The sequence below is a fragment of the Neoarius graeffei genome, assembly GCF_027579695.1.
Source record: "Neoarius graeffei isolate fNeoGra1 chromosome 18 unlocalized genomic scaffold, fNeoGra1.pri SUPER_18_unloc_1, whole genome shotgun sequence".
Lineage (NCBI taxonomy): Eukaryota > Metazoa > Chordata > Actinopteri > Siluriformes > Ariidae > Neoarius > Neoarius graeffei.
In genome coordinates, this window is record NW_026869982.1 from 667,501 (window position 1) to 687,724 (window position 20,224).

The 20,224-nt window shown below is 45.5% G+C and overlaps 40 non-coding genes and 42 pseudogenes across 40 annotated transcripts in view; all 82 read right to left on the minus strand.

The window, feature by feature from the left end:
* Window positions 1–96, minus strand: part of LOC132877089 (5S ribosomal RNA) — a 119-nt gene extending 23 nt beyond the window's left edge. The window contains exon 1 of the ribosomal RNA XR_009652777.1: window positions 1–96. This exon is cut by the window's left edge and continues 23 nt beyond it. This is a non-coding gene — a ribosomal RNA (5S ribosomal RNA).
* A 117-nt stretch (window positions 97–213) lies between these two features.
* On the minus strand, window positions 214–332 carry LOC132881266 (5S ribosomal RNA; annotated as a pseudogene).
* Window positions 333–446: 114 nt separating this feature from the next.
* LOC132878414 (5S ribosomal RNA) lies at window positions 447–565 on the minus strand (annotated as a pseudogene).
* Window positions 566–687: 122 nt separating this feature from the next.
* Window positions 688–806, minus strand: LOC132880661 (5S ribosomal RNA). The gene has a single exon (XR_009653959.1). It is a non-coding gene; the product is annotated as a 5S ribosomal RNA (ribosomal RNA).
* A 117-nt stretch (window positions 807–923) lies between these two features.
* LOC132880583 (5S ribosomal RNA) lies at window positions 924–1,042 on the minus strand (annotated as a pseudogene).
* A 134-nt stretch (window positions 1,043–1,176) lies between these two features.
* Window positions 1,177–1,295, minus strand: LOC132876777 (5S ribosomal RNA). Its single transcript, XR_009652480.1, has one exon. It is a non-coding gene; the product is annotated as a 5S ribosomal RNA (ribosomal RNA).
* A 112-nt stretch (window positions 1,296–1,407) lies between these two features.
* On the minus strand, window positions 1,408–1,526 carry LOC132880584 (5S ribosomal RNA; annotated as a pseudogene).
* Window positions 1,527–1,640: 114 nt separating this feature from the next.
* LOC132880026 (5S ribosomal RNA) lies at window positions 1,641–1,759 on the minus strand (annotated as a pseudogene).
* Window positions 1,760–1,881: 122 nt separating this feature from the next.
* On the minus strand, window positions 1,882–2,000 carry LOC132880673 (5S ribosomal RNA). Its single transcript, XR_009653960.1, has one exon. It is a non-coding gene; the product is annotated as a 5S ribosomal RNA (ribosomal RNA).
* Window positions 2,001–2,112: 112 nt separating this feature from the next.
* On the minus strand, window positions 2,113–2,231 carry LOC132880585 (5S ribosomal RNA; annotated as a pseudogene).
* A 119-nt stretch (window positions 2,232–2,350) lies between these two features.
* On the minus strand, window positions 2,351–2,469 carry LOC132879210 (5S ribosomal RNA; annotated as a pseudogene).
* A 122-nt stretch (window positions 2,470–2,591) lies between these two features.
* Window positions 2,592–2,710, minus strand: LOC132880684 (5S ribosomal RNA). The gene has a single exon (XR_009653961.1). It is a non-coding gene; the product is annotated as a 5S ribosomal RNA (ribosomal RNA).
* A 112-nt stretch (window positions 2,711–2,822) lies between these two features.
* On the minus strand, window positions 2,823–2,941 carry LOC132880586 (5S ribosomal RNA; annotated as a pseudogene).
* Window positions 2,942–3,065: 124 nt separating this feature from the next.
* Window positions 3,066–3,184, minus strand: LOC132879211 (5S ribosomal RNA; annotated as a pseudogene).
* A 122-nt stretch (window positions 3,185–3,306) lies between these two features.
* LOC132880696 (5S ribosomal RNA) lies at window positions 3,307–3,425 on the minus strand. The gene has a single exon (XR_009653962.1). It is a non-coding gene; the product is annotated as a 5S ribosomal RNA (ribosomal RNA).
* A 112-nt stretch (window positions 3,426–3,537) lies between these two features.
* On the minus strand, window positions 3,538–3,656 carry LOC132880587 (5S ribosomal RNA; annotated as a pseudogene).
* A 114-nt stretch (window positions 3,657–3,770) lies between these two features.
* On the minus strand, window positions 3,771–3,889 carry LOC132880027 (5S ribosomal RNA; annotated as a pseudogene).
* A 112-nt stretch (window positions 3,890–4,001) lies between these two features.
* LOC132879941 (5S ribosomal RNA) lies at window positions 4,002–4,120 on the minus strand (annotated as a pseudogene).
* Window positions 4,121–4,232: 112 nt separating this feature from the next.
* On the minus strand, window positions 4,233–4,351 carry LOC132878415 (5S ribosomal RNA; annotated as a pseudogene).
* Window positions 4,352–4,473: 122 nt separating this feature from the next.
* LOC132881067 (5S ribosomal RNA) lies at window positions 4,474–4,592 on the minus strand. Its single transcript, XR_009654002.1, has one exon. It is a non-coding gene; the product is annotated as a 5S ribosomal RNA (ribosomal RNA).
* Window positions 4,593–5,037: 445 nt separating this feature from the next.
* Window positions 5,038–5,156, minus strand: LOC132877090 (5S ribosomal RNA). The gene has a single exon (XR_009652778.1). It is a non-coding gene; the product is annotated as a 5S ribosomal RNA (ribosomal RNA).
* Window positions 5,157–5,278: 122 nt separating this feature from the next.
* LOC132878621 (5S ribosomal RNA) lies at window positions 5,279–5,397 on the minus strand (annotated as a pseudogene).
* Window positions 5,398–5,514: 117 nt separating this feature from the next.
* On the minus strand, window positions 5,515–5,633 carry LOC132879711 (5S ribosomal RNA; annotated as a pseudogene).
* Window positions 5,634–5,745: 112 nt separating this feature from the next.
* Window positions 5,746–5,864, minus strand: LOC132878418 (5S ribosomal RNA; annotated as a pseudogene).
* Window positions 5,865–5,981: 117 nt separating this feature from the next.
* Window positions 5,982–6,100, minus strand: LOC132880588 (5S ribosomal RNA; annotated as a pseudogene).
* A 234-nt stretch (window positions 6,101–6,334) lies between these two features.
* LOC132877091 (5S ribosomal RNA) lies at window positions 6,335–6,453 on the minus strand. The gene has a single exon (XR_009652779.1). It is a non-coding gene; the product is annotated as a 5S ribosomal RNA (ribosomal RNA).
* A 122-nt stretch (window positions 6,454–6,575) lies between these two features.
* Window positions 6,576–6,694, minus strand: LOC132877092 (5S ribosomal RNA). The gene has a single exon (XR_009652780.1). It is a non-coding gene; the product is annotated as a 5S ribosomal RNA (ribosomal RNA).
* Window positions 6,695–6,816: 122 nt separating this feature from the next.
* LOC132878226 (5S ribosomal RNA) lies at window positions 6,817–6,935 on the minus strand (annotated as a pseudogene).
* A 122-nt stretch (window positions 6,936–7,057) lies between these two features.
* Window positions 7,058–7,176, minus strand: LOC132877808 (5S ribosomal RNA). Its single transcript, XR_009653474.1, has one exon. It is a non-coding gene; the product is annotated as a 5S ribosomal RNA (ribosomal RNA).
* Window positions 7,177–7,293: 117 nt separating this feature from the next.
* Window positions 7,294–7,412, minus strand: LOC132879712 (5S ribosomal RNA; annotated as a pseudogene).
* A 112-nt stretch (window positions 7,413–7,524) lies between these two features.
* Window positions 7,525–7,643, minus strand: LOC132877093 (5S ribosomal RNA). The gene has a single exon (XR_009652781.1). It is a non-coding gene; the product is annotated as a 5S ribosomal RNA (ribosomal RNA).
* Window positions 7,644–7,770: 127 nt separating this feature from the next.
* Window positions 7,771–7,889, minus strand: LOC132877094 (5S ribosomal RNA). Its single transcript, XR_009652782.1, has one exon. It is a non-coding gene; the product is annotated as a 5S ribosomal RNA (ribosomal RNA).
* Window positions 7,890–8,011: 122 nt separating this feature from the next.
* On the minus strand, window positions 8,012–8,130 carry LOC132879436 (5S ribosomal RNA; annotated as a pseudogene).
* Window positions 8,131–8,252: 122 nt separating this feature from the next.
* Window positions 8,253–8,371, minus strand: LOC132877095 (5S ribosomal RNA). The gene has a single exon (XR_009652783.1). It is a non-coding gene; the product is annotated as a 5S ribosomal RNA (ribosomal RNA).
* Window positions 8,372–8,488: 117 nt separating this feature from the next.
* On the minus strand, window positions 8,489–8,607 carry LOC132877096 (5S ribosomal RNA). Its single transcript, XR_009652784.1, has one exon. It is a non-coding gene; the product is annotated as a 5S ribosomal RNA (ribosomal RNA).
* A 117-nt stretch (window positions 8,608–8,724) lies between these two features.
* On the minus strand, window positions 8,725–8,843 carry LOC132881267 (5S ribosomal RNA; annotated as a pseudogene).
* Window positions 8,844–8,957: 114 nt separating this feature from the next.
* Window positions 8,958–9,076, minus strand: LOC132878419 (5S ribosomal RNA; annotated as a pseudogene).
* Window positions 9,077–9,198: 122 nt separating this feature from the next.
* Window positions 9,199–9,317, minus strand: LOC132880708 (5S ribosomal RNA). The gene has a single exon (XR_009653963.1). It is a non-coding gene; the product is annotated as a 5S ribosomal RNA (ribosomal RNA).
* Window positions 9,318–9,434: 117 nt separating this feature from the next.
* LOC132880591 (5S ribosomal RNA) lies at window positions 9,435–9,553 on the minus strand (annotated as a pseudogene).
* Window positions 9,554–9,712: 159 nt separating this feature from the next.
* Window positions 9,713–9,831, minus strand: LOC132877097 (5S ribosomal RNA). The gene has a single exon (XR_009652785.1). It is a non-coding gene; the product is annotated as a 5S ribosomal RNA (ribosomal RNA).
* Window positions 9,832–9,953: 122 nt separating this feature from the next.
* On the minus strand, window positions 9,954–10,072 carry LOC132877098 (5S ribosomal RNA). Its single transcript, XR_009652786.1, has one exon. It is a non-coding gene; the product is annotated as a 5S ribosomal RNA (ribosomal RNA).
* A 122-nt stretch (window positions 10,073–10,194) lies between these two features.
* LOC132878228 (5S ribosomal RNA) lies at window positions 10,195–10,313 on the minus strand (annotated as a pseudogene).
* Window positions 10,314–10,435: 122 nt separating this feature from the next.
* On the minus strand, window positions 10,436–10,554 carry LOC132877809 (5S ribosomal RNA). Its single transcript, XR_009653475.1, has one exon. It is a non-coding gene; the product is annotated as a 5S ribosomal RNA (ribosomal RNA).
* A 117-nt stretch (window positions 10,555–10,671) lies between these two features.
* LOC132879713 (5S ribosomal RNA) lies at window positions 10,672–10,790 on the minus strand (annotated as a pseudogene).
* A 112-nt stretch (window positions 10,791–10,902) lies between these two features.
* Window positions 10,903–11,021, minus strand: LOC132877950 (5S ribosomal RNA). Its single transcript, XR_009653608.1, has one exon. It is a non-coding gene; the product is annotated as a 5S ribosomal RNA (ribosomal RNA).
* Window positions 11,022–11,138: 117 nt separating this feature from the next.
* LOC132877100 (5S ribosomal RNA) lies at window positions 11,139–11,257 on the minus strand. Its single transcript, XR_009652788.1, has one exon. It is a non-coding gene; the product is annotated as a 5S ribosomal RNA (ribosomal RNA).
* Window positions 11,258–11,374: 117 nt separating this feature from the next.
* LOC132880592 (5S ribosomal RNA) lies at window positions 11,375–11,493 on the minus strand (annotated as a pseudogene).
* Window positions 11,494–11,722: 229 nt separating this feature from the next.
* LOC132877101 (5S ribosomal RNA) lies at window positions 11,723–11,841 on the minus strand. The gene has a single exon (XR_009652789.1). It is a non-coding gene; the product is annotated as a 5S ribosomal RNA (ribosomal RNA).
* Window positions 11,842–11,963: 122 nt separating this feature from the next.
* Window positions 11,964–12,082, minus strand: LOC132879438 (5S ribosomal RNA; annotated as a pseudogene).
* A 122-nt stretch (window positions 12,083–12,204) lies between these two features.
* On the minus strand, window positions 12,205–12,323 carry LOC132877102 (5S ribosomal RNA). The gene has a single exon (XR_009652790.1). It is a non-coding gene; the product is annotated as a 5S ribosomal RNA (ribosomal RNA).
* A 117-nt stretch (window positions 12,324–12,440) lies between these two features.
* Window positions 12,441–12,559, minus strand: LOC132877103 (5S ribosomal RNA). Its single transcript, XR_009652791.1, has one exon. It is a non-coding gene; the product is annotated as a 5S ribosomal RNA (ribosomal RNA).
* A 117-nt stretch (window positions 12,560–12,676) lies between these two features.
* Window positions 12,677–12,795, minus strand: LOC132881268 (5S ribosomal RNA; annotated as a pseudogene).
* Window positions 12,796–12,909: 114 nt separating this feature from the next.
* LOC132878420 (5S ribosomal RNA) lies at window positions 12,910–13,028 on the minus strand (annotated as a pseudogene).
* A 132-nt stretch (window positions 13,029–13,160) lies between these two features.
* Window positions 13,161–13,279, minus strand: LOC132880721 (5S ribosomal RNA). The gene has a single exon (XR_009653965.1). It is a non-coding gene; the product is annotated as a 5S ribosomal RNA (ribosomal RNA).
* A 117-nt stretch (window positions 13,280–13,396) lies between these two features.
* LOC132880593 (5S ribosomal RNA) lies at window positions 13,397–13,515 on the minus strand (annotated as a pseudogene).
* Window positions 13,516–13,714: 199 nt separating this feature from the next.
* Window positions 13,715–13,833, minus strand: LOC132880594 (5S ribosomal RNA; annotated as a pseudogene).
* A 199-nt stretch (window positions 13,834–14,032) lies between these two features.
* Window positions 14,033–14,151, minus strand: LOC132877105 (5S ribosomal RNA). Its single transcript, XR_009652792.1, has one exon. It is a non-coding gene; the product is annotated as a 5S ribosomal RNA (ribosomal RNA).
* Window positions 14,152–14,273: 122 nt separating this feature from the next.
* On the minus strand, window positions 14,274–14,392 carry LOC132877106 (5S ribosomal RNA). Its single transcript, XR_009652793.1, has one exon. It is a non-coding gene; the product is annotated as a 5S ribosomal RNA (ribosomal RNA).
* A 122-nt stretch (window positions 14,393–14,514) lies between these two features.
* Window positions 14,515–14,633, minus strand: LOC132878229 (5S ribosomal RNA; annotated as a pseudogene).
* A 122-nt stretch (window positions 14,634–14,755) lies between these two features.
* Window positions 14,756–14,874, minus strand: LOC132877810 (5S ribosomal RNA). The gene has a single exon (XR_009653476.1). It is a non-coding gene; the product is annotated as a 5S ribosomal RNA (ribosomal RNA).
* Window positions 14,875–14,991: 117 nt separating this feature from the next.
* Window positions 14,992–15,110, minus strand: LOC132879714 (5S ribosomal RNA; annotated as a pseudogene).
* A 112-nt stretch (window positions 15,111–15,222) lies between these two features.
* On the minus strand, window positions 15,223–15,341 carry LOC132877951 (5S ribosomal RNA). Its single transcript, XR_009653609.1, has one exon. It is a non-coding gene; the product is annotated as a 5S ribosomal RNA (ribosomal RNA).
* Window positions 15,342–15,468: 127 nt separating this feature from the next.
* Window positions 15,469–15,587, minus strand: LOC132877107 (5S ribosomal RNA). The gene has a single exon (XR_009652794.1). It is a non-coding gene; the product is annotated as a 5S ribosomal RNA (ribosomal RNA).
* A 122-nt stretch (window positions 15,588–15,709) lies between these two features.
* LOC132879439 (5S ribosomal RNA) lies at window positions 15,710–15,828 on the minus strand (annotated as a pseudogene).
* A 122-nt stretch (window positions 15,829–15,950) lies between these two features.
* Window positions 15,951–16,069, minus strand: LOC132877108 (5S ribosomal RNA). Its single transcript, XR_009652795.1, has one exon. It is a non-coding gene; the product is annotated as a 5S ribosomal RNA (ribosomal RNA).
* Window positions 16,070–16,186: 117 nt separating this feature from the next.
* Window positions 16,187–16,305, minus strand: LOC132877109 (5S ribosomal RNA). Its single transcript, XR_009652796.1, has one exon. It is a non-coding gene; the product is annotated as a 5S ribosomal RNA (ribosomal RNA).
* A 117-nt stretch (window positions 16,306–16,422) lies between these two features.
* Window positions 16,423–16,541, minus strand: LOC132881269 (5S ribosomal RNA; annotated as a pseudogene).
* Window positions 16,542–16,655: 114 nt separating this feature from the next.
* LOC132878421 (5S ribosomal RNA) lies at window positions 16,656–16,774 on the minus strand (annotated as a pseudogene).
* Window positions 16,775–16,896: 122 nt separating this feature from the next.
* LOC132880732 (5S ribosomal RNA) lies at window positions 16,897–17,015 on the minus strand. The gene has a single exon (XR_009653966.1). It is a non-coding gene; the product is annotated as a 5S ribosomal RNA (ribosomal RNA).
* A 122-nt stretch (window positions 17,016–17,137) lies between these two features.
* On the minus strand, window positions 17,138–17,256 carry LOC132878230 (5S ribosomal RNA; annotated as a pseudogene).
* Window positions 17,257–17,378: 122 nt separating this feature from the next.
* Window positions 17,379–17,497, minus strand: LOC132877811 (5S ribosomal RNA). Its single transcript, XR_009653477.1, has one exon. It is a non-coding gene; the product is annotated as a 5S ribosomal RNA (ribosomal RNA).
* A 117-nt stretch (window positions 17,498–17,614) lies between these two features.
* On the minus strand, window positions 17,615–17,733 carry LOC132879715 (5S ribosomal RNA; annotated as a pseudogene).
* Window positions 17,734–17,845: 112 nt separating this feature from the next.
* Window positions 17,846–17,964, minus strand: LOC132877110 (5S ribosomal RNA). Its single transcript, XR_009652797.1, has one exon. It is a non-coding gene; the product is annotated as a 5S ribosomal RNA (ribosomal RNA).
* A 127-nt stretch (window positions 17,965–18,091) lies between these two features.
* Window positions 18,092–18,210, minus strand: LOC132877112 (5S ribosomal RNA). Its single transcript, XR_009652799.1, has one exon. It is a non-coding gene; the product is annotated as a 5S ribosomal RNA (ribosomal RNA).
* A 122-nt stretch (window positions 18,211–18,332) lies between these two features.
* On the minus strand, window positions 18,333–18,451 carry LOC132879440 (5S ribosomal RNA; annotated as a pseudogene).
* Window positions 18,452–18,573: 122 nt separating this feature from the next.
* Window positions 18,574–18,692, minus strand: LOC132877113 (5S ribosomal RNA). Its single transcript, XR_009652800.1, has one exon. It is a non-coding gene; the product is annotated as a 5S ribosomal RNA (ribosomal RNA).
* A 117-nt stretch (window positions 18,693–18,809) lies between these two features.
* Window positions 18,810–18,928, minus strand: LOC132877114 (5S ribosomal RNA). Its single transcript, XR_009652801.1, has one exon. It is a non-coding gene; the product is annotated as a 5S ribosomal RNA (ribosomal RNA).
* A 117-nt stretch (window positions 18,929–19,045) lies between these two features.
* LOC132881270 (5S ribosomal RNA) lies at window positions 19,046–19,164 on the minus strand (annotated as a pseudogene).
* Window positions 19,165–19,278: 114 nt separating this feature from the next.
* Window positions 19,279–19,397, minus strand: LOC132878422 (5S ribosomal RNA; annotated as a pseudogene).
* Window positions 19,398–19,519: 122 nt separating this feature from the next.
* On the minus strand, window positions 19,520–19,638 carry LOC132880745 (5S ribosomal RNA). The gene has a single exon (XR_009653968.1). It is a non-coding gene; the product is annotated as a 5S ribosomal RNA (ribosomal RNA).
* Window positions 19,639–19,755: 117 nt separating this feature from the next.
* On the minus strand, window positions 19,756–19,874 carry LOC132880595 (5S ribosomal RNA; annotated as a pseudogene).
* Window positions 19,875–20,008: 134 nt separating this feature from the next.
* Window positions 20,009–20,127, minus strand: LOC132877115 (5S ribosomal RNA). Its single transcript, XR_009652802.1, has one exon. It is a non-coding gene; the product is annotated as a 5S ribosomal RNA (ribosomal RNA).
* Window positions 20,128–20,224: the final 97 nt, after the last annotated feature.

Below are 20,224 nucleotides of genomic sequence, written 5' to 3' on the forward strand. Positions count from 1 at the left end.
AGGCAGTCTCCCACTCAAGTACTAACCAGGCCCAACTCTGTTTAGCTTCTGAGATCAGACGGGATCAGGCGTTGTCAGAGTGGTTTGGCCATAAGCAACAGTTAGTTGGAAATGTGCCGTTTTTCTTGCCTTGCCTTGCGACCAGAAGGAAAATTCTTGCCTTGCGAGCAGAAGGAAAATTCAAACAGATTTCTGCAAGAAGACAAAATAAAATGCTTACAGTACCTGGTATTACTAGGCAGTCTCCCACTCAAGTACTAAACAGGCCCAACTCTGTTTAGCTTCTCAGATCAGACAGGATCAGGCATTGTCAGAGTGGTTTGGACATAAGCAATAGTCTGGAAATGTGCCGTTTTTCTTGCCTTGCCTTGCGATCAGAAGGAAAATTCTTGCCTTGCGACCAGAAGGAAAATTCAAACAGATTTCTGCAAGAAGACAAAATAAAATGCTTACAGTACCTGGTATTCCTAGGCAGTCTCCCACTCAAGTACTAACCAGGCCCAACTCTGTTTAGCTTCTGACATCAGACGGGATCAGGCGTTGTCAGAGTGGTTTGGCCATAAGCAACAGTTAGTTGGAAATGTGCCGTTTTTCTTGCCTTGCCTTGCCTTGCGCCCAGAAGGAAAATTCTTGCCTTGCGAGCAGAAGGAAAATTCAAACAGATTTCTGCTAGAAGACAAAATAAAATGCTTACAGTACCTGGTATTCCTAGGCAGTCTCCCACTCAAGTACTAACCAGGCCCAACTCTGTTTAGCTTCTGAGATCAGACGGGATCAGGCGTTGTCAGAGTGGTTTGGCCGTAAGCAACAGTTAGTTGGAAATGTGCCGTTTTTCTTGCCTTGCCTTGCGACCAGAAGGAAAATTCTTGCCTTGCGAGCAGAAGGAAAATTCAAACAGATTTCTGCAAGGAGACAAAATAAAATGCTTACAGTACCTGGTATTCCTAGGCAGTCTCACACTCAAGTACTAACCAGGCCCAACTCTGTTTAGCTTCTCAGATCAGACAGGATCAGGCATTGTCAGAGTGGTTTGGACGTAAACAACAGTCTGGAAATGTGCGCCTTGCCTTGCCTTGCCTTGCCTTGCCTTGCCTTGCCTTGCTCCCAGAAGGAAAATTCTTGCCTTGCGAGCAGAAGGAAAATTCAAACAGATTTCTGCAAGAAGACAAAATAAAATGCTTACAGTACCTGGTATTCCTAGGCAGTCTCCCACTCAAGTACTAACCAGGCCCAACTCTGTTTAGCTTCTGAGATCAGACGGGATCAGGCGTTCTCAGAGTGGTTTGGCCGTAAGCAACAGCTTGTTGGAAATGTGCCGTTTTTCTTGCCTTGCGATCAGAAGGAAAATTCTTGCCTTGCGACCAGAAGGAAAATTCAAACAGATTTCTGCAAGAAGACAAAATAAAATGCTTACAGTACCTGGTATTCCTAGGCAGTCTCACACTCAAGTACTAACCAGGCCCAACTCTGTTTAGCTTCTCAGATCAGACAGGATCAGGCATTGTCAGAGTGGTTTGGACGTAAACAACAGTCTGGAAATGTGTGCCTTGCCTTGCCTTGCCTTGCGCCCAGAAGGAAAATTCTTGCCTTGCGAGCAGAAGGAAAATTCTAACAGATTTCTGCAAGAAGACAAAATAAAATGCTTACAGTACCTGGTATTCCTAGGCAGTCTCCCACTCAAGTACTAACCAGGCAAAACTCTGTTTAGCTTCTGAAATCAGACGGGATCAGGCATTGTCAGAGTGGTTTGGCCGTGAGCAACAGTTTGCTGGAAATGTGCCGTTTTTCTTGCCTTGCCTTGCCTTGCGCCCAGAAGGAAAATTATTGCCTTGCGAGCAGAAGGAAAATTCAAACAGATTTCTGCAAGAAGACAAAATAAAATGCTTACAGTACCTGGTATTCCTAGGCAGTCTCCCACTCAAGTACTAACCAGGCCCAACTCTGTTTAGCTTCTGAGATCAGACGGGATCAGGCGTTGTCAGAGTGGTTTGGCCGTAAGCAACAGCTTGTTGGAAATGTGCCGTTTTTCTTGCCTTGCGATCAGAAGGAAAATTCTTGCCTTGCGACCAGAAGGAAAATTCAAACAGATTTCTGCAAGAAGACAAAATAAAATGCTTACAGTACCTGGTATTCCTAGGCAGTCTCACACTCAAGTACTAACCAGGCCCAACTCTGTTTAGCTTCTCAGATCAGACAGGATCAGGCATTGTCAGAGTGGTTTGGACGTAAACAACAGTCTGGAAATGTGTGCCTTGCCTTGCCTTGCCTTGCCTTGCGCCCAGAAGGAAAATTCTTGCCTTGCGAGCAGAAGGAAAATTCAAACAGATTTCTGCAAGAAGACAAAATAAAATGCTTACAGTACCTGGTATTCCTAGGCAGTCTCCCACTCAAGTACTAACCAGGCCCAACTCTGTTTAGCTTCTGAAATCAGACGGGATCAGGCATTGTCAGAGTGGTTTGGCCGTGAGCAACAGTTTGCTGGAAATGTGCCGTTTTTCTTGCCTTGCCTTGCCTTGCACCCAGAAGGAAAATTATTGCCTTGCGAGCAGAAGGAAAATTCAAACAGATTTCTGCAAGAAGACAAAATAAAATGCTTACAGTACCTGGTATTCCTAGGCAGTCTCCCACTCAAGTACTAACCAGGCCCAACTCTGTTTAGCTTCTGAGATCAGACGGGATCAGGCGTTGTCAGAGTGGTTTGGCCGTAAGCAACAGCTTGTTGGAAATGTGCCGTTTTTCTTGCCTTGCGATCAGAAGGAAAATTCTTGCCTTGCGACCAGAAGGAAAATTCAAACAGATTTCTGCAAGAAGACAAAATAAAATGCTTACAGTACCTGGTATTCCTAGGCAGTCTCACACTCAAGTACTAACCAGGCCCAACTCTGTTTAGCTTCTCAGATCAGACAGGATCAGGCATTGTCAGAGTGGTTTGGACGTAAACAACAGTCTGGAAATGTGTGCCTTGCCTTGCCTTGCCTTGCCTTGCCTTGCGCCCAGAAGGAAAATTCTTGCCTTGCGAGCAGAAGGAAAATTCAAACAGATTTCTGCAAGAAGACAAAATAAAATGCTTACAGTACCTGGTATTCCTAGGCAGTCTCCCACTCAAGTACTAACCAGGCCCAACTCTGTTTAGCTTCTGAAATCAGACGGGATCAGGCATTGTCAGAGTGGTTTGGCCGTGAGCAACAGTTTGCTGGAAATGTGCCGTTTTTCTTGCCTTGCCTTGCCTTGCGCCCAGAAGGAAAATTATTGCCTTGCGAGCAGAAGGAAAATTCAAACAGATTTCTGCAAGAAGACAAAATAAAATGCTTACAGTACCTGGTATTCCTAGGCAGTCTCCCACTCAAGTACTAACCAGGCCCAACTCTGTTTAGCTTCTGAGATCAGACGGGATCAGGCGTTGTCAGAGTGGTTTGGCCGTAAGCAACAGCTTGTTGGAAATGTGCCGTTTTTCTTGCCTTGCGATCAGAAGGAAAATTCTTGCCTTGCGACCAGAAGGAAAATTCAAACAGATTTCTGCAAGAAGACAAAATAAAATGCTTACAGTACCTGGTATTCCTAGGCAGTCTCACACTCAAGTACTAACCAGGCCCAACTCTGTTTAGCTTCTCAGATCAGACAGGATCAGGCATTGTCAGAGTGGTTTGGACGTAAACAACAGTCTGGAAATGTGTGCCTTGCCTTGCCTTGCCTTGCGCCCAGAAGGAAAATTCTTGCCTTGCGAGCAGAAGGAAAATTCAAACAGATTTCTGCAAGAAGACAAAATAAAATGCTTACAGTACCTGGTATTCCTAGGCAGTCTCCCACTCAAGTACTAACCAGGCAAAACTCTGTTTAGCTTCTGAAATCAGACGGGATCAGGCATTGTCAGAGTGGTTTGGCCGTGAGCAACAGCTTGTTGGAAATGTGCCGTTTTTCTTGCCTTGCGATCAGAAGGAAAATTCTTGCCTTGCGAGCAGAAGGAAAATTCAAACAGATTTCTGCAAGAAGACAAAATAAAATGCTTACAGTACCTGGTATTACTAGGCAGTCTCCCACTCAAGTACTAAACAGGCCCAACTCTGTTTAGTTTCTGAGATCTGACAGGATCAGGCGTTGTTAGAGTGGTTTGGCCGTAAGCAACAGCTTGTTGGAAATGTGCCATTTTTCTTGCCTTGCGATCAGAAGGAAAATTCTTGCCTTGCGACCAGAAGGAAAATTCAAACAGATTTCTGCAAGAAGACAAAATAAAATGCTTACAGTACCTGGTATTCCTAGGCAGTCTCCCACTCAAGTACTAACCAGGCCCAACTCTGTTTAGCTTCTGACATCAGACGGGATCAGGCGTTGTCAGAGTGGTTTGGCCATAAGCAACAGTTAGTTGGAAATGTGCCGTTTTTCTTGCCTTGCCTTGCCTTGCGCCCAGAAGGAAAATTCTTGCCTTGCGAGCAGAAGGAAAATTCAAACAGATTTCTGCTAGAAGACAAAATAAAATGCTTACAGTACCTGGTATTCCTAGGCAGTCTCCCACTCAAGTACTACCCAGGCCCAACTCTGTTTAGCTTCTGAGATCAGACGGGATCAGGCGTTGTCAGAGTGGTTTGGCCGTAAGCAACAGTTAGTTGGAAATGTGCCGTTTTTCTTGCCTTGCCTTGCGACCAGAAGGAAAATTCTTGCCTTGCGAGCAGAAGGAAAATTCAAACAGATTTCTGCAAGGAGACAAAATAAAATGCTTACAGTACCTGGTATTCCTAGGCAGTCTCACACTCAAGTACTAACCAGGCCCAACTCTGTTTAGCGTCTCAGATCAGACAGGATCAGGCATTGTCAGAGTGGTTTGGACGTAAACAACAGTCTGGAAATGTGCGCCTTGCCTTGCCTTGCCTTGCCTTGCCTTGCCTTGCCTTGCCTTGCCTTGCCTTGCCTTGCCTTGCCTTGCCTTGCCTTGCCTTGCCTTGCCTTGCCTTGCCTTGCCTTGCCTTGCGCCCAGAAGGAAAATTCTTGCCTTGCGAGCAGAAGGAAAATTCAAACAGATTTCTGCAAGAAGACAAAATAAAATGCTTACAGTACCTGGTATTCCTAGGCAGTCTCCCACTCAAGTACTAACCAGGCCCAACTCTGTTTAGCTTCTGAGATCAGACGGGATCAGGCGTTGTCAGAGTGGTTTGGCCATAAGCAACAGTTAGTTGGAAATGTGCCGTTTTTCTTGCCTTGCCTTGCCTTGCGCCCAGAAGGAAAATTCTTGCCTTGCGAGCAGAAGGAAAATTCAAACAGATTTCTGCAAGAAGACAAAATAAAATGCTCACAGTACCTGGTATTCCTAGGCAGTCTCCCACTCAAGTACTAACCAGGCCCAACTCTGTTTAGCTTCTGAGATCAGACAGGATCAGGCGTTGTCAGAGTGGTTTGGCCATAAGCAACAGTTAGTTGGAAATGTGCCGTTTTTCTTGCCTTGCCTTGCGACCAGAAGGAAAATTCTTGCCTTGCGAGCAGAAGGAAAATTCAAACAGATTTCTGCAAGAAGACAAAATAAAATGCTTACAGTACCTGGTATTACTAGGCAGTCTCCCACTCAAGTACTAAACAGGCCCAACTCTGTTTAGTTTCTGAGATCTGACAGGATCAGGCGTTGTCAGAGTGGTTTGGCCGTAAGCAACAGCTTGTTGGAAATGTGCCATTTTTCTTGCCTTGCGATCAGAAGGAAAATTCTTGCCTTGCGACCAGAAGGAAAATTCAAACAGATTTCTGCAAGAAGACAAAATAAAATGCTTACAGTACCTGGTATTCCTAGGCAGTCTCCCACTCAAGTACTAACCAGGCCCAACTCTGTTTAGCTTCTGACATCAGACGGGATCAGGCGTTGTCAGAGTGGTTTGGCCATAAGCAACAGTTAGTTGGAAATGTGCCGTTTTTCTTGCCTTGCCTTGCGCCCAGAAGGAAAATTCTTGCCTTGCGAGCAGAAGGAAAATTCAAACAGATTTCTGCAAGGAGACAAAATAAAATGCTTACAGTACCTGGTATTCCTAGGCAGTCTCACACTCAAGTACTAACCAGGCCCAACTCTGTTTAGCTTCTCAGATCAGACAGGATCAGGCATTGTCAGAGTGGTTTGGACGTAAACAACAGTCTGGAAATGTGCGCCTTGCCTTGCCTTGCCTTGCCTTGCCTTGCCTTGCCTTGCCTTGCCTTGCCTTGCCTTGCCTTGCCTTGCCTTGCCTTGCCTTGCCTTGCCTTGCCTTGCCTTGCCTTGCCTTGCCTTGCCTTGCCTTGCCTTGCCTTGCGCCCAGAAGGAAAATTCTTGCCTTGCGAGCAGAAGGAAAATTCAAACAGATTTCTGCAAGAAGACAAAATAAAATGCTTACAGTACCTGGTATTCCTAGGCAGTCTCCCACTCAAGTACTAACCAGGCCCAACTCTGTTTAGCTTCTGAGATCAGACGGGATCAGGCGTTGTCAGAGTGGTTTGGCCATAAGCAACAGTTAGTTGGAAATGTGTCGTTTTTCTTGCCTTGCCTTGCCTTGCGCCCAGAAGGAAAATTCTTGCCTTGCGAGCAGAAGGAAAATTCAAACAGATTTCTGCTAGAAGACAAAATAAAATGCTTACAGTACCTGGTATTCCTAGGCAGTCTCCCACTCAAGTACTAACCAGGCCCAACTCTGTTTAGCTTCTGAGATCAGACGGGATCAGGCGTTGTCAGAGTGGTTTGGCCATAAGCAACAGATAGTTGGAAATGTGCCGTTTTTCTTGCCTTGCCTTGCCTTGCGACCAGAAGGAAAATTCTTGCCTTGCGAGCAGAAGGAAAATTCAAACAGATTTCTGCAAGAAGACAAAATAAAATGCTTACAGTACCTGGTATTCCTAGGCAGTCTCCCACTCAAGTACTAACCAGGCCTAACTCTGTTTAGCTTCTGAGATCAGACGGGATCAGGCGTTGTCAGAGTGGTTTGGCCATAAGCAACAGTGAGTTGGAAATGTGCCGTTTTTCTTGCCTTGCCTTGCCTTGCGCCCAGAAGGAAAATTCTTGCCTTGCGAGCAGAAGGAAAATTCAAACAGATTTCTGCTAGAAGACAAAATAAAATGCTTACAGTACCTGGTATTCCTAGGCAGTCTCCCACTCAAGTACTATCCAGGCCCAACTCTGTTTAGCTTCTGAGATCAGACGGGATCAGGCGTTGTCAGAGTGGTTTGGCCATAAGCAGCAGTTAGTTGGAAATGTGCCGTTTTTCTTGCCTTGCCTTGCGACCAGAAGGAAAATTCTTGCCTTGCGAGCAGAAGGAAAATTCAAACAGATTTCTGCAAGAAGACAAAATAAAATGCTTACAGTACCTGGTATTACTAGGCAGTCTCCCACTCAAGTACTAAACAGGCCCAACTCTGTTTAGTTTCTGAGATCTGACAGGATCAGGCGTTGTCAGAGTGGTTTGGCCGTAAGCAACAGCTTGTTGGAAATGTGCCATTTTTCTTGCCTTGCGCCCAGAAGGAAAATTCTTGCCTTGCGACCAGAAGGAAAATTCAAACAGATTTCTGCTAGAAGACAAAATAAAATGCTTACAGTACCTGGTATTCCTAGGCAGTCTCCCACTCAAGTACTAACCAGGCCCAACTCTGTTTAGCTTCTGAGATCAGACGGGATCAGGCGTTGTCAGAGTGGTTTGGCCATAAGCAACAGTTAGTTGGAAATGTGCCGTTTTTCTTGCCTTGCCTTGCCTTGCCTTGCGCCCAGAAGGAAAATTCTTGCCTTGCGAGCAGAAGGAAAATTCAAACAGATTTCTGCAAGAAGACAAAATAAAATGCTTACAGTACCTGGTATTCCTAGGCAGTCTCCCACTCAAGTACTAACCAGGCCCAACTCTGTTTAGCTTCTGAGATCAGACGGGATCAGGCGTTGTCAGAGTGGTTTGGCCATAAGCAACAGTTAGTTGGAAATGTGCCGTTTTTCTTGCCTTGCCTTGCCTTGCGCCCAGAAGGAAAATTCTTGCCTTGCGAGCAGAAGGAAAATTCAAACAGATTTCTGCTAGAAGACAAAATAAAATGCTTACAGTACCTGGTATTCCTATTCAGTCTCCCACTCAAGTACTAACCAGGCCCAACTCTGTTTAGTTTCTGAGATCAGACGGGATCAGGCGATGTCAGAGTGGTTTGGCCATAAGCAACAGTTAGTTGGAAATGTGCCGTTTTTCTTGCCTTGCCTTGCCTTGCGCCCAGAAGGAAAATTCTTGCCTTGCGAGCAGAAGGAAAATTCAAACAGATTTCTGCAAGAAGACAAAATAAAATGCTTACAGTACCTGGTATTCCTAGGCAGTCTCCCACTCAAGTACTAACCAGGCCCAACTCTGTTTAGCTTCTGAGATCAGACGGGATCAGGCGTTGTCAGAGTGGTTTGGCCATAAGCAACAGTTAGTTGGAAATGTGCCGTTTTTCTTGCCTTGCCTTGCGCCCAGAAGGAAAATTCTTGCCTTGCGAGCAGAAGGAAAATTCAAACAGATTTCTGCTAGAAGACAAAATAAAATGCTTACAGTACCTGGTATTCCTAGGCAGTCTCCCACTCAAGTACTAACCAGGCCCAACTCTGTTTAGCTTCTGAGATCAGACGGGATCAGGCGTTGTCAGAGTGGTTTGGCCATAAGCAACAGTTAGTTGGAAATGTGCCGTTTTTCTTGCCTTGCCTTGCGACCAGAAGGAAAATTCTTGCCTTGCGAGCAGAAGGAAAATTCAAACAGATTTCTGCAAGAAGACAAAATAAAATGCTTACAGTACCTGGTATTACTAGGCAGTCTCCCACTCAAGTACTAAACAGGCCCAACTCTGTTTAGCTTCTCAGATCAGACAGGATCAGGCATTGTCAGAGTGGTTTGGACATAAGCAATAGTCTGGAAATGTGCCGTTTTTCTTGCCTTGCCTTGCGATCAGAAGGAAAATTCTTGCCTTGCGACCAGAAGGAAAATTCAAACAGATTTCTGCAAGAAGACAAAATAAAATGCTTACAGTACCTGGTATTCCTAGGCAGTCTCCCACTCAAGTACTAACCAGGCCCAACTCTGTTTAGCTTCTGACATCAGACGGGATCAGGCGTTGTCAGAGTGGTTTGGCCATAAGCAACAGTTAGTTGGAAATGTGCCGTTTTTCTTGCCTTGCCTTGCCTTGCGCCCAGAAGGAAAATTCTTGCCTTGCGAGCAGAAGGAAAATTCAAACAGATTTCTGCTAGAAGACAAAATAAAATGCTTACAGTACCTGGTATTCCTAGGCAGTCTCCCACTCAAGTACTAACCAGGCCCAACTCTGTTTAGCTTCTGAGATCAGACGGGATCAGGCGTTGTCAGAGTGGTTTGGCCGTAAGCAACAGTTAGTTGGAAATGTGCCGTTTTTCTTGCCTTGCCTTGCGACCAGAAGGAAAATTCTTGCCTTGCGAGCAGAAGGAAAATTCAAACAGATTTCTGCAAGGAGACAAAATAAAATGCTTACAGTACCTGGTATTCCTAGGCAGTCTCACACTCAAGTACTAACCAGGCCCAACTCTGTTTAGCTTCTCAGATCAGACAGGATCAGGCATTGTCAGAGTGGTTTGGACGTAAACAACAGTCTGGAAATGTGCGCCTTGCCTTGCCTTGCCTTGCCTTGCCTTGCCTTGCCTTGCCTTGCCTTGTCTTGCCTTGCCTTGCGCCCAGAAGGAAAATTCTTGCCTTGCGAGCAGAAGGAAAATTCAAACAGATTTCTGCAAGAAGACAAAATAAAATGCTTACAGTACCTGGTATTCCTAGGCAGTCTCCCACTCAAGTACTAACCAGGCCCAACTCTGTTTAGCTTCTGAGATCAGACGGGATCAGGCGTTGTCAGAGTGGTTTGGCCATAAGCAACAGTTAGTTGGAAATGTGTCGTTTTTCTTGCCTTGCCTTGCCTTGCGCCCAGAAGGAAAATTCTTGCCTTGCGAGCAGAAGGAAAATTCAAACAGATTTCTGCTAGAAGACAAAATAAAATGCTTACAGTACCTGGTATTCCTAGGCAGTCTCCCACTCAAGTACTAACCAGGCCCAACTCTGTTTAGCTTCTGAGATCAGACGGGATCAGGCGTTGTCAGAGTGGTTTGGCCATAAGCAACAGTTAGTTGGAAATGTGCCGTTTTTCTTGCCTTGCCTTGCCTTGCGACCAGAAGGAAAATTCTTGCCTTGCGAGCAGAAGGAAAATTCAAACAGATTTCTGCAAGAAGACAAAATAAAATGCTTACAGTACCTGGTATTCCTAGGCAGTCTCCCACTCAAGTACTAACCAGGCCTAACTCTGTTTAGCTTCTGAGATCAGACGGGATCAGGCGTTGTCAGAGTGGTTTGGCCATAAGCAACAGTGAGTTGGAAATGTGCCGTTTTTCTTGCCTTGCCTTGCCTTGCGCCCAGAAGGAAAATTCTTGCCTTGCGAGCAGAAGGAAAATTCAAACAGATTTCTGCTAGAAGACAAAATAAAATGCTTACAGTACCTGGTATTCCTAGGCAGTCTCCCACTCAAGTACTATCCAGGCCCAACTCTGTTTAGCTTCTGAGATCAGACGGGATCAGGCGTTGTCAGAGTGGTTTGGCCATAAGCAGCAGTTAGTTGGAAATGTGCCGTTTTTCTTGCCTTGCCTTGCGACCAGAAGGAAAATTCTTGCCTTGCGAGCAGAAGGAAAATTCAAACAGATTTCTGCAAGAAGACAAAATAAAATGCTTACAGTACCTGGTATTACTAGGCAGTCTCCCACTCAAGTACTAAACAGGCCCAACTCTGTTTAGTTTCTGAGATCTGACAGGATCAGGCGTTGTCAGAGTGGTTTGGCCGTAAGCAACAGCTTGTTGGAAATGTGCCATTTTTCTTGCCTTGCGCCCAGAAGGAAAATTCTTGCCTTGCGACCAGAAGGAAAATTCAAACAGATTTCTGCTAGAAGACAAAATAAAATGCCTACAGTACCTGGTATTCCTAGGCAGTCTCCCACTCAAGTACTAACCAGGCCCAACTCTGTTTAGCTTCTGAGATCAGACGGGATCAGGCGTTGTCAGAGTGGTTTGGCCATAAGCAACAGTTAGTTGGAAATGTGCCGTTTTTCTTGCCTTGCCTTGCGACCAGAAGGAAAATTCTTGCCTTGCGAGCAGAAGGAAAATTCAAACAGATTTCTGCAAGGAGACAAAATAAAATGCTTACAGTACCTGGTATTCCTAGGCAGTCTCCCACTCAAGTACTAACCAGGCCCAACTCTGTTTAGCTTCTGAGATCAGACGGGATCAGGCGTTGTCAGAGTGGTTTGGCCATAAGCAACAGTTAGTTGGAAATGTGCCGTTTTTCTTGCCTTGCCTTGCGACCAGAAGGAAAATTCTTGCCTTGCGAGCAGAAGGAAAATTCAAACAGATTTCTGCAAGGAGACAAAATAAAATGCTTACAGTACCTGGTATTCCTAGGCAGTCTCACACTCAAGTACTAACCAGGCCCAACTCTGTTTAGCTTCTCAGATCAGACAGGATCAGGCATTGTCAGAGTGGTTTGGACGTAAACAACAGTCTGGAAATGTGCGCCTTGCCTTGCCTTGCCTTGCCTTGCCTTGCCTTGCCTTGCCTTGCCTTGCCTTGCCTTGCCTTGCCTTGCCTTGCCTTGCCTTGCCTTGCCTTGCCTTGCCTTGCCTTGCCTTGCCTTGCCTTGCCTTGCCTTGCGCCCAGAAGGAAAATTCTTGCCTTGCGAGCAGAAGGAAAATTCAAACAGATTTCTGCAAGAAGACAAAATAAAATGCTTACAGTACCTGGTATTCCTAGGCAGTCTCCCACTCAAGTACTAACCAGGCCCAACTCTGTTTAGCTTCTGAGATCAGACGGGATCAGGCGTTGTCAGAGTGGTTTGGCCATAAGCAACAGTTAGTTGGAAATGTGCCGTTTTTCTTGCCTTGCCTTGCCTTGCGCCCAGAAGGAAAATTCTTGCCTTGCGAGCAGAAGGAAAATTCAAACAGATTTCTGCTAGAAGACAAAATAAAATGCTTACAGTACCTGGTATTCCTATTCAGTCTCCCACTCAAGTACTAACCAGGCCCAACTCTGTTTAGTTTCTGAGATCAGACGGGATCAGGCGATGTCAGAGTGGTTTGGCCATAAGCAACAGTTAGTTGGAAATGTGCCGTTTTTCTTGCCTTGCCTTGCCTTGCGCCCAGAAGGAAAATTCTTGCCTTGCGAGCAGAAGGAAAATTCAAACAGATTTCTGCAAGAAGACAAAATAAAATGCTTACAGTACCTGGTATTCCTAGGCAGTCTCCCACTCAAGTACTAACCAGGCCCAACTCTGTTTAGCTTCTGAGATCAGACGGGATCAGGCGTTGTCAGAGTGGTTTGGCCATAAGCAACAGTTAGTTGGAAATGTGCCGTTTTTCTTGCCTTGCCTTGCGCCCAGAAGGAAAATTCTTGCCTTGCGAGCAGAAGGAAAATTCAAACAGATTTCTGCTAGAAGACAAAATAAAATGCTTACAGTACCTGGTATTCCTAGGCAGTCTCCCACTCAAGTACTAACCAGGCCCAACTCTGTTTAGCTTCTGAGATCAGACGGGATCAGGCGTTGTCAGAGTGGTTTGGCCATAAGCAACAGTTAGTTGGAAATGTGCCGTTTTTCTTGCCTTGCCTTGCGACCAGAAGGAAAATTCTTGCCTTGCGAGCAGAAGGAAAATTCAAACAGATTTCTGCAAGAAGACAAAATAAAATGCTTACAGTACCTGGTATTACTAGGCAGTCTCCCACTCAAGTACTAAACAGGCCCAACTCTGTTTAGCTTCTCAGATCAGACAGGATCAGGCATTGTCAGAGTGGTTTGGACATAAGCAATAGTCTGGAAATGTGCCGTTTTTCTTGCCTTGCCTTGCGATCAGAAGGAAAATTCTTGCCTTGCGACCAGAAGGAAAATTCAAACAGATTTCTGCAAGAAGACAAAATAAAATGCTTACAGTACCTGGTATTCCTAGGCAGTCTCCCACTCAAGTACTAACCAGGCCCAACTCTGTTTAGCTTCTGACATCAGACGGGATCAGGCGTTGTCAGAGTGGTTTGGCCATAAGCAACAGTTAGTTGGAAATGTGCCGTTTTTCTTGCCTTGCCTTGCCTTGCCTTGCCTTGCGCCCAGAAGGAAAATTCTTGCCTTGCGAGCAGAAGGAAAATTCAAACAGATTTCTGCTAGAAGACAAAATAAAATGCTTACAGTACCTGGTATTCCTAGGCAGTCTCCCACTCAAGTACTAACCAGGCCCAACTCTGTTTAGCTTCTGAGATCAGACGGGATCAGGCGTTGTCAGAGTGGTTTGGCCGTAAGCAACAGTTAGTTGGAAATGTGCCGTTTTTCTTGCCTTGCCTTGCGACCAGAAGGAAAATTCTTGCCTTGCGAGCAGAAGGAAAATTCAAACAGATTTCTGCAAGGAGACAAAATAAAATGCTTACAGTACCTGGTATTCCTAGGCAGTCTCACACTCAAGTACTAACCAGGCCCAACTCTGTTTAGCTTCTCAGATCAGACAGGATCAGGCATTGTCAGAGTGGTTTGGACGTAAACAACAGTCTGGAAATGTGCGCCTTGCCTTGCCTTGCCTTGCCTTGCCTTGCCTTGCCTTGCCTTGCCTTGCCTTGCCTTGCCTTGCCTTGCCTTGCCTTGCCTTGCCTTGCCTTGCCTTGCCTTGCGCCCAGAAGGAAAATTCTTGCCTTGCGAGCAGAAGGAAAATTCAAACAGATTTCTGCAAGGAGACAAAATAAAATGCTTACAGTACCTGGTATTCCTAGGCAGTCTCACACTCAAGTACTAACCAGGCCCAACTCTGTTTAGCTTCTCAGATCAGACAGGATCAGGCATTGTCAGAGTGGTTTGGACGTAAACAACAGTCTGGAAATGTGCGCCTTGCCTTGCCTTGCCTTGCCTTGCCTTGCCTTGCCTTGCCTTGCCTTGCCTTGCCTTGCCTTGCCTTGCCTTGCCTTGCCTTGCCTTGCCTTGCCTTGCCTTGCGCCCAGAAGGAAAATTCTTGCCTTGCGAGCAGAAGGAAAATTCAAACAGATTTCTGCAAGAAGACAAAATAAAATGCTTACAGTACCTGGTATTCCTAGGCAGTCTCCCACTCAAGTACTAACCAGGCCCAACTCTGTTTAGCTTCTGAGATCAGACGGGATCAGGCGTTGTCAGAGTGGTTTGGCCATAAGCAACAGTTAGTTGGAAATGTGTCGTTTTTCTTGCCTTGCCTTGCCTTGCGCCCAGAAGGAAAATTCTTGCCTTGCGAGCAGAAGGAAAATTCAAACAGATTTCTGCTAGAAGACAAAATAAAATGCTTACAGTACCTGGTATTCCTAGGCAGTCTCCCACTCAAGTACTAACCAGGCCCAACTCTGTTTAGCTTCTGAGATCAGACGGGATCAGGCGTTGTCAGAGTGGTTTGGCCATAAGCAACAGTTAGTTGGAAATGTGCCGTTTTTCTTGCCTTGCCTTGCCTTGCGACCAGAAGGAAAATTCTTGCCTTGCGAGCAGAAGGAAAATTCAAACAGATTTCTGCAAGAAGACAAAATAAAATGCTTACAGTACCTGGTATTCCTAGGCAGTCTCCCACTCAAGTACTAACCAGGCCTAACTCTGTTTAGCTTCTGAGATCAGACGGGATCAGGCGTTGTCAGAGTGGTTTGGCCATAAGCAACAGTGAGTTGGAAATGTGCCGTTTTTCTTGCCTTGCCTTGCCTTGCGCCCAGAAGGAAAATTCTTGCCTTGCGAGCAGAAGGAAAATTCAAACAGATTTCTGCTAGAAGACAAAATAAAATGCTTACAGTACCTGGTATTCCTAGGCAGTCTCCCACTCAAGTACTATCCAGGCCCAACTCTGTTTAGCTTCTGAGATCAGACGGGATCAGGCGTTGTCAGAGTGGTTTGGCCATAAGCAGCAGTTAGTTGGAAATGTGCCGTTTTTCTTGCCTTGCCTTGCGACCAGAAGGAAAATTCTTGCCTTGCGAGCAGAAGGAAAATTCAAACAGATTTCTGCAAGAAGACAAAATAAAATGCTTACAGTACCTGGTATTACTAGGCAGTCTCCCACTCAAGTACTAAACAGGCCCAACTCTGTTTAGTTTCTGAGATCTGACAGGATCAGGCGTTGTCAGAGTGGTTTGGCCGTAAGCAACAGCTTGTTGGAAATGTGCCATTTTTCTTGCCTTGCGCCCAGAAGGAAAATTCTTGCCTTGCGACCAGAAGGAAAATTCAAACAGATTTCTGCTAGAAGACAAAATAAAATGCCTACAGTACCTGGTATTCCTAGGCAGTCTCCCACTCAAGTACTAACCAGGCCCAACTCTGTTTAGCTTCTGAGATCAGACGGGATCAGGCGTTGTCAGAGTGGTTTGGCCATAAGCAACAGTTAGTTGGAAATGTGCCGTTTTTCTTGCCTTGCCTTGCCTTGCCTTGCGCCCAGAAGGAAAATTCTTGCCTTGCGAGCAGAAGGAAAATTCAAACAGATTTCTGCAAGAAGACAAAATAAAATGCTTACAGTACCTGGTATTCCTAGGCAGTCTCCCACTCAAGTACTAACCAGGCCCAACTCTGTTTAGCTTCTGAGATCAGACGGGATCAGGCGTTGTCAGAGTGGTTTGGCCATAAGCAACAGTTAGTTGGAAATGTGCCGTTTTTCTTGCCTTGCCTTGCCTTGCGCCCAGAAGGAAAATTCTTGCCTTGCGAGCAGAAGGAAAATTCAAACAGATTTCTGCTAGAAGACAAAATAAAATGCTTACAGTACCTGGTATTCCTATTCAGTCTCCCACTCAAGTACTAACCAGGCCCAACTCTGTTTAGTTTCTGAGATCAGACGGGATCAGGCGATGTCAGAGTGGTTTGGCCATAAGCAACAGTTAGTTGGAAATGTGCCGTTTTTCTTGCCTTGCCTTGCCTTGCGCCCAGAAGGAAAATTCTTGCCTTGCGAGCAGAAGGAAAATTCAAACAGATTTCTGCAAGAAGACAAAATAAAATGCTTACAGTACCTGGTATTCCTAGGCAGTCTCCCACTCAAGTACTAACCAGGCCCAACTCTGTTTAGCTTCTGAGATCAGACGGGATCAGGCGTTGTCAGAGTGGTTTGGCCATAAGCAACAGTTAGTTGGAAATGTGCCGTTTTTCTTGCCTTGCCTTGCGCCCAGAAGGAAAATTCTTGCCTTGCGAGCAGAAGGAAAATTCAAACAGATTTCTGCTAGAAGACAAAATAAAATGCTTACAGTACCTGGTATTCCTAGGCAGTCTCCCACTCAAGTACTAACCAGGCCCAACTCTGTTTAGCTTCTGAGATCAGACGGGATCAGGCGTTGTCAGAGTGGTTTGGCCATAAGCAACAGTTAGTTGGAAATGTGCCGTTTTTCTTGCCTTGCCTTGCGACCAGAAGGAAAATTCTTGCCTTGCGAGCAGAAGGAAAATTCAAACAGATTTCTGCAAGAAGACAAAATAAAATGCTTACAGTACCTGGTATTACTAGGCAGTCTCCCACTCAAGTACTAAACAGGCCCAACTCTGTTTAGCTTCTCAGATCAGACAGGATCAGGCATTGTCAGAGTGGTTTGGACATAAGCAATAGTCTGGAAATGTGCCGTTTTTCTTGCCTTGCCTTGCGATCAGAAGGAAAATTCTTGCCTTGCGAGCAGAAGGAAAATTCAAACAGATTTCTGCAAGAAGACAAAATAAAATGCTTACAGTACCTGGTATTCCTAGGCAGTCTCCCACTCAAGTACTAACCAGGCCCAACTCTGTTTAGCTTCTGACATCAGACGGGATCAGGCGTTGTCAGAGTGGTTTGGCCATAAGCAACAGTTAGTTGGAAATGTGTCGTTTTTCTTGCCTTGCCTTGCCTTGCGCCCAGAAGGAAAATTCTTGCCTTGCGAGCAGAAGGAAAATTCAAACAGATTTCTGCTAGAAGACAAAATAAAATGCTTACAGTACCTGGTATTCCTAGGCAGTCTCCCACTCAAGTACTAACCAGGCCCAACTCTGTTTAGCTTCTGAGATCAGACGGGATCAGGCGTTGTCAGAGTGGTTTGGCCGTAAGCAACAGTTAGTTGGAAATGTGCCGTTTTTCTTGCCTTGCCTTGCCTTGCGACCAGAAGGAAAATTCTTGCCTTGCGAGCAGAAGGAAAATTCAAACAGATTTCTGCAAGAAGACAAAATAAAATGCTTACAGTACCTGGTATTCCTAGGCAGTCTCCCACTCAAGTACTAACCAGGCCTAACTCTGTTTAGCTTCTGAGATCAGACGGGATCAGGCGTTGTCAGAGTGGTTTGGCCATAAGCAACAGTGAGTTGGAAATGTGCCGTTTTTCTTGCCTTGCCTTGCCTTGCGCCCAGAAGGAAAATTCTTGCCTTGCGAGCAGAAGGAAAATTCAAACAGATTTCTGCTAGAAGACAAAATAAAATGCTTACAGTACCTGGTATTCCTAGGCAGTCTCCCACTCAAGTACTATCCAGGCCCAACTCTGTTTAGCTTCTGAGATCAGACGGGATCAGGCGTTGTCAGAGTGGTTTGGCCATAAGCAGCAGTTAGTTGGAAATGTGCCGTTTTTCTTGCCTTGCCTTGCGACCAGAAGGAAAATTCTTGCCTTGCGAGCAGAAGGAAAATTCAAACAGATTTCTGCAAGAAGACAAAATAAAATGCTTACAGTACCTGGTATTACTAGGCAGTCTCCCACTCAAGTACTAAACAGGCCCAACTCTGTTTAGTTTCTGAGATCTGACAGGATCAGGCGTTGTCAGAGTGGTTTGGCCGTAAGCAACAGCTTGTTGGAAATGTGCCATTTTTCTTGCCTTGCGCCCAGAAGGAAAATTCTTGCCTTGCGACCAGAAGGAAAATTCAAACAGATTTCTGCTAGAAGACAAAATAAAATGCTTACAGTACCTGGTATTCCTAGGCAGTCTCCCACTCAAGTACTAACCAGGCCCAACTCTGTTTAGCTTCTGAGATCAGACGGGATCAGGCGTTGTCAGAGTGGTTTGGCCATAAGCAACAGTTAGTTGGAAATGTGCCGTTTTTCTTGCCTTGCCTTGCCTTGCCTTGCGCCCAGAAGGAAAATTCTTGCCTTGCGAGCAGAAGGAAAATTCAAACAGATTTCTGCAAGAAGACAAAATAAAATGCTTACAGTACCTGGTATTCCTAGGCAGTCTCCCACTCAAGTACTAACCAGGCCCAACTCTGTTTAGCTTCTGAGATCAGACGGGATCAGGCGTTGTCAGAGTGGTTTGGCCATAAGCAACAGTTAGTTGGAAATGTGCCGTTTTTCTTGCCTTGCCTTGCCTTGCGCCCAGAAGGAAAATTCTTGCCTTGCGAGCAGAAGGAAAATTCAAACAGATTTCTGCTAGAAGACAAAATAAAATGCTTACAGTACCTGGTATTCCTATTCAGTCTCCCACTCAAGTACTAACCAGGCCCAACTCTGTTTAGTTTCTGAGATCAGACGGGATCAGGCGATGTCAGAGTGGTTTGGCCATAAGCAACAGTTAGTTGGAAATGTGCCGTTTTTCTTGCCTTGCCTTGCCTTGCGCCCAGAAGGAAAATTCTTGCCTTGCGAGCAGAAGGAAAATTCAAACAGATTTCTGCAAGAAGACAAAATAAAATGCTTACAGTACCTGGTATTCCTAGGCAGTCTCCCACTCAAGTACTAACCAGGCCCAACTCTGTTTAGCTTCTGAGATCAGACGGGATCAGGCGTTGTCAGAGTGGTTTGGCCATAAGCAACAGTTAGTTGGAAATGTGCCGTTTTTCTTGCCTTGCCTTGCGCCCAGAAGGAAAATTCTTGCCTTGCGAGCAGAAGGAAAATTCAAACAGATTTCTGCTAGAAGACAAAATAAAATGCTTACAGTACCTGGTATTCCTAGGCAGTCTCCCACTCAAGTACTAACCAGGCCCAACTCTGTTTAGCTTCTGAGATCAGACGGGATCAGGCGTTGTCAGAGTGGTTTGGCCATAAGCAACAGTTAGTTGGAAATGTGCCGTTTTTCTTGCCTTGCCTTGCGACCAGAAGGAAAATTCTTGCCTTGCGAGCAGAAGGAAAATTCAAACAGATTTCTGCAAGAAGACAAAATAAAATGCTTACAGTACCTGGTATTACTAGGCAGTCTCCCACTCAAGTACTAAACAGGCCCAACTCTGTTTAGCTTCTCAGATCAGACAGGATCAGGCATTGTCAGAGTGGTTTGGACATAAGCAATAGTCTGGAAATGTGCCGTTTTTCTTGCCTTGCCTTGCGATCAGAAGGAAAATTCTTGCCTTGCGACCAGAAGGAAAATTCAAACAGATTTCTGCAAGAAGACAAAATAAAATGCTTACAGTACCTGGTATTCCTAGGCAGTCTCCCACTCAAGTACTAACCAGGCCCAACTCTGTTTAGCTTCTGACATCAGACGGGATCAGGCGTTGTCAGAGTGGTTTGGCCATAAGCAACAGTTAGTTGGAAATGTGCCGTTTTTCTTGCCTTGCCTTGCCTTGCGCCCAGAAGGAAAATTCTTGCCTTGCGAGCAGAAGGAAAATTCAAACAGATTTCTGCTAGAAGACAAAATAAAATGCTTACAGTACCTGGTATTCCTAGGCAGTCTCCCACTCAAGTACTAACCAGGCCCAACTCTGTTTAGCTTCTGAGATCAGACGGGATCAGGCGTTGTCAGAGTGGTTTGGCCGTAAGCAACAGTTAGTTGGAAATGTGCCGTTTTTCTTGCCTTGCCTTGCGACCAGAAGGAAAATTCTTGCCTTGCGAGCAGAAGGAAAATTCAAACAGATTTCTGCAAGGAGACAAAATAAAATGCTTACAGTACCTGGTATTCCTAGGCAGTCTCACACTCAAGTACTAACCAGGCCCAACTCTGTTTAGCTTCTCAGATCAGACAGGATCAGGCATTGTCAGAGTGGTTTGGACGTAAACAACAGTCTGGAAATGTGTGCCTTGCCTTGCCTTGCCTTGCCTTGCCTTGCCTTGCCTTGCGCCCAGAAGGAAAATTCTTGCCTTGCGAGCAGAAGGAAAATTCAAACAGATTTCTGCAAGAAGACAAAATAAAATGCTTACAGTACCTGGTATTCCTAGGCAGTCTCCCACTCAAGTACTAACCAGGCCCAACTCTGTTTAGCTTCTGAGATCAGACGGGATCAGGCGTTGTCAGAGTGGTTTGGCCATAAGCAACAGTTAGTTGGAAATGTGTCGTTTTTCTTGCCTTGCCTTGCCTTGCGCCCAGAAGGAAAATTCTTGCCTTGCGAGCAGAAGGAAAATTCAAACAG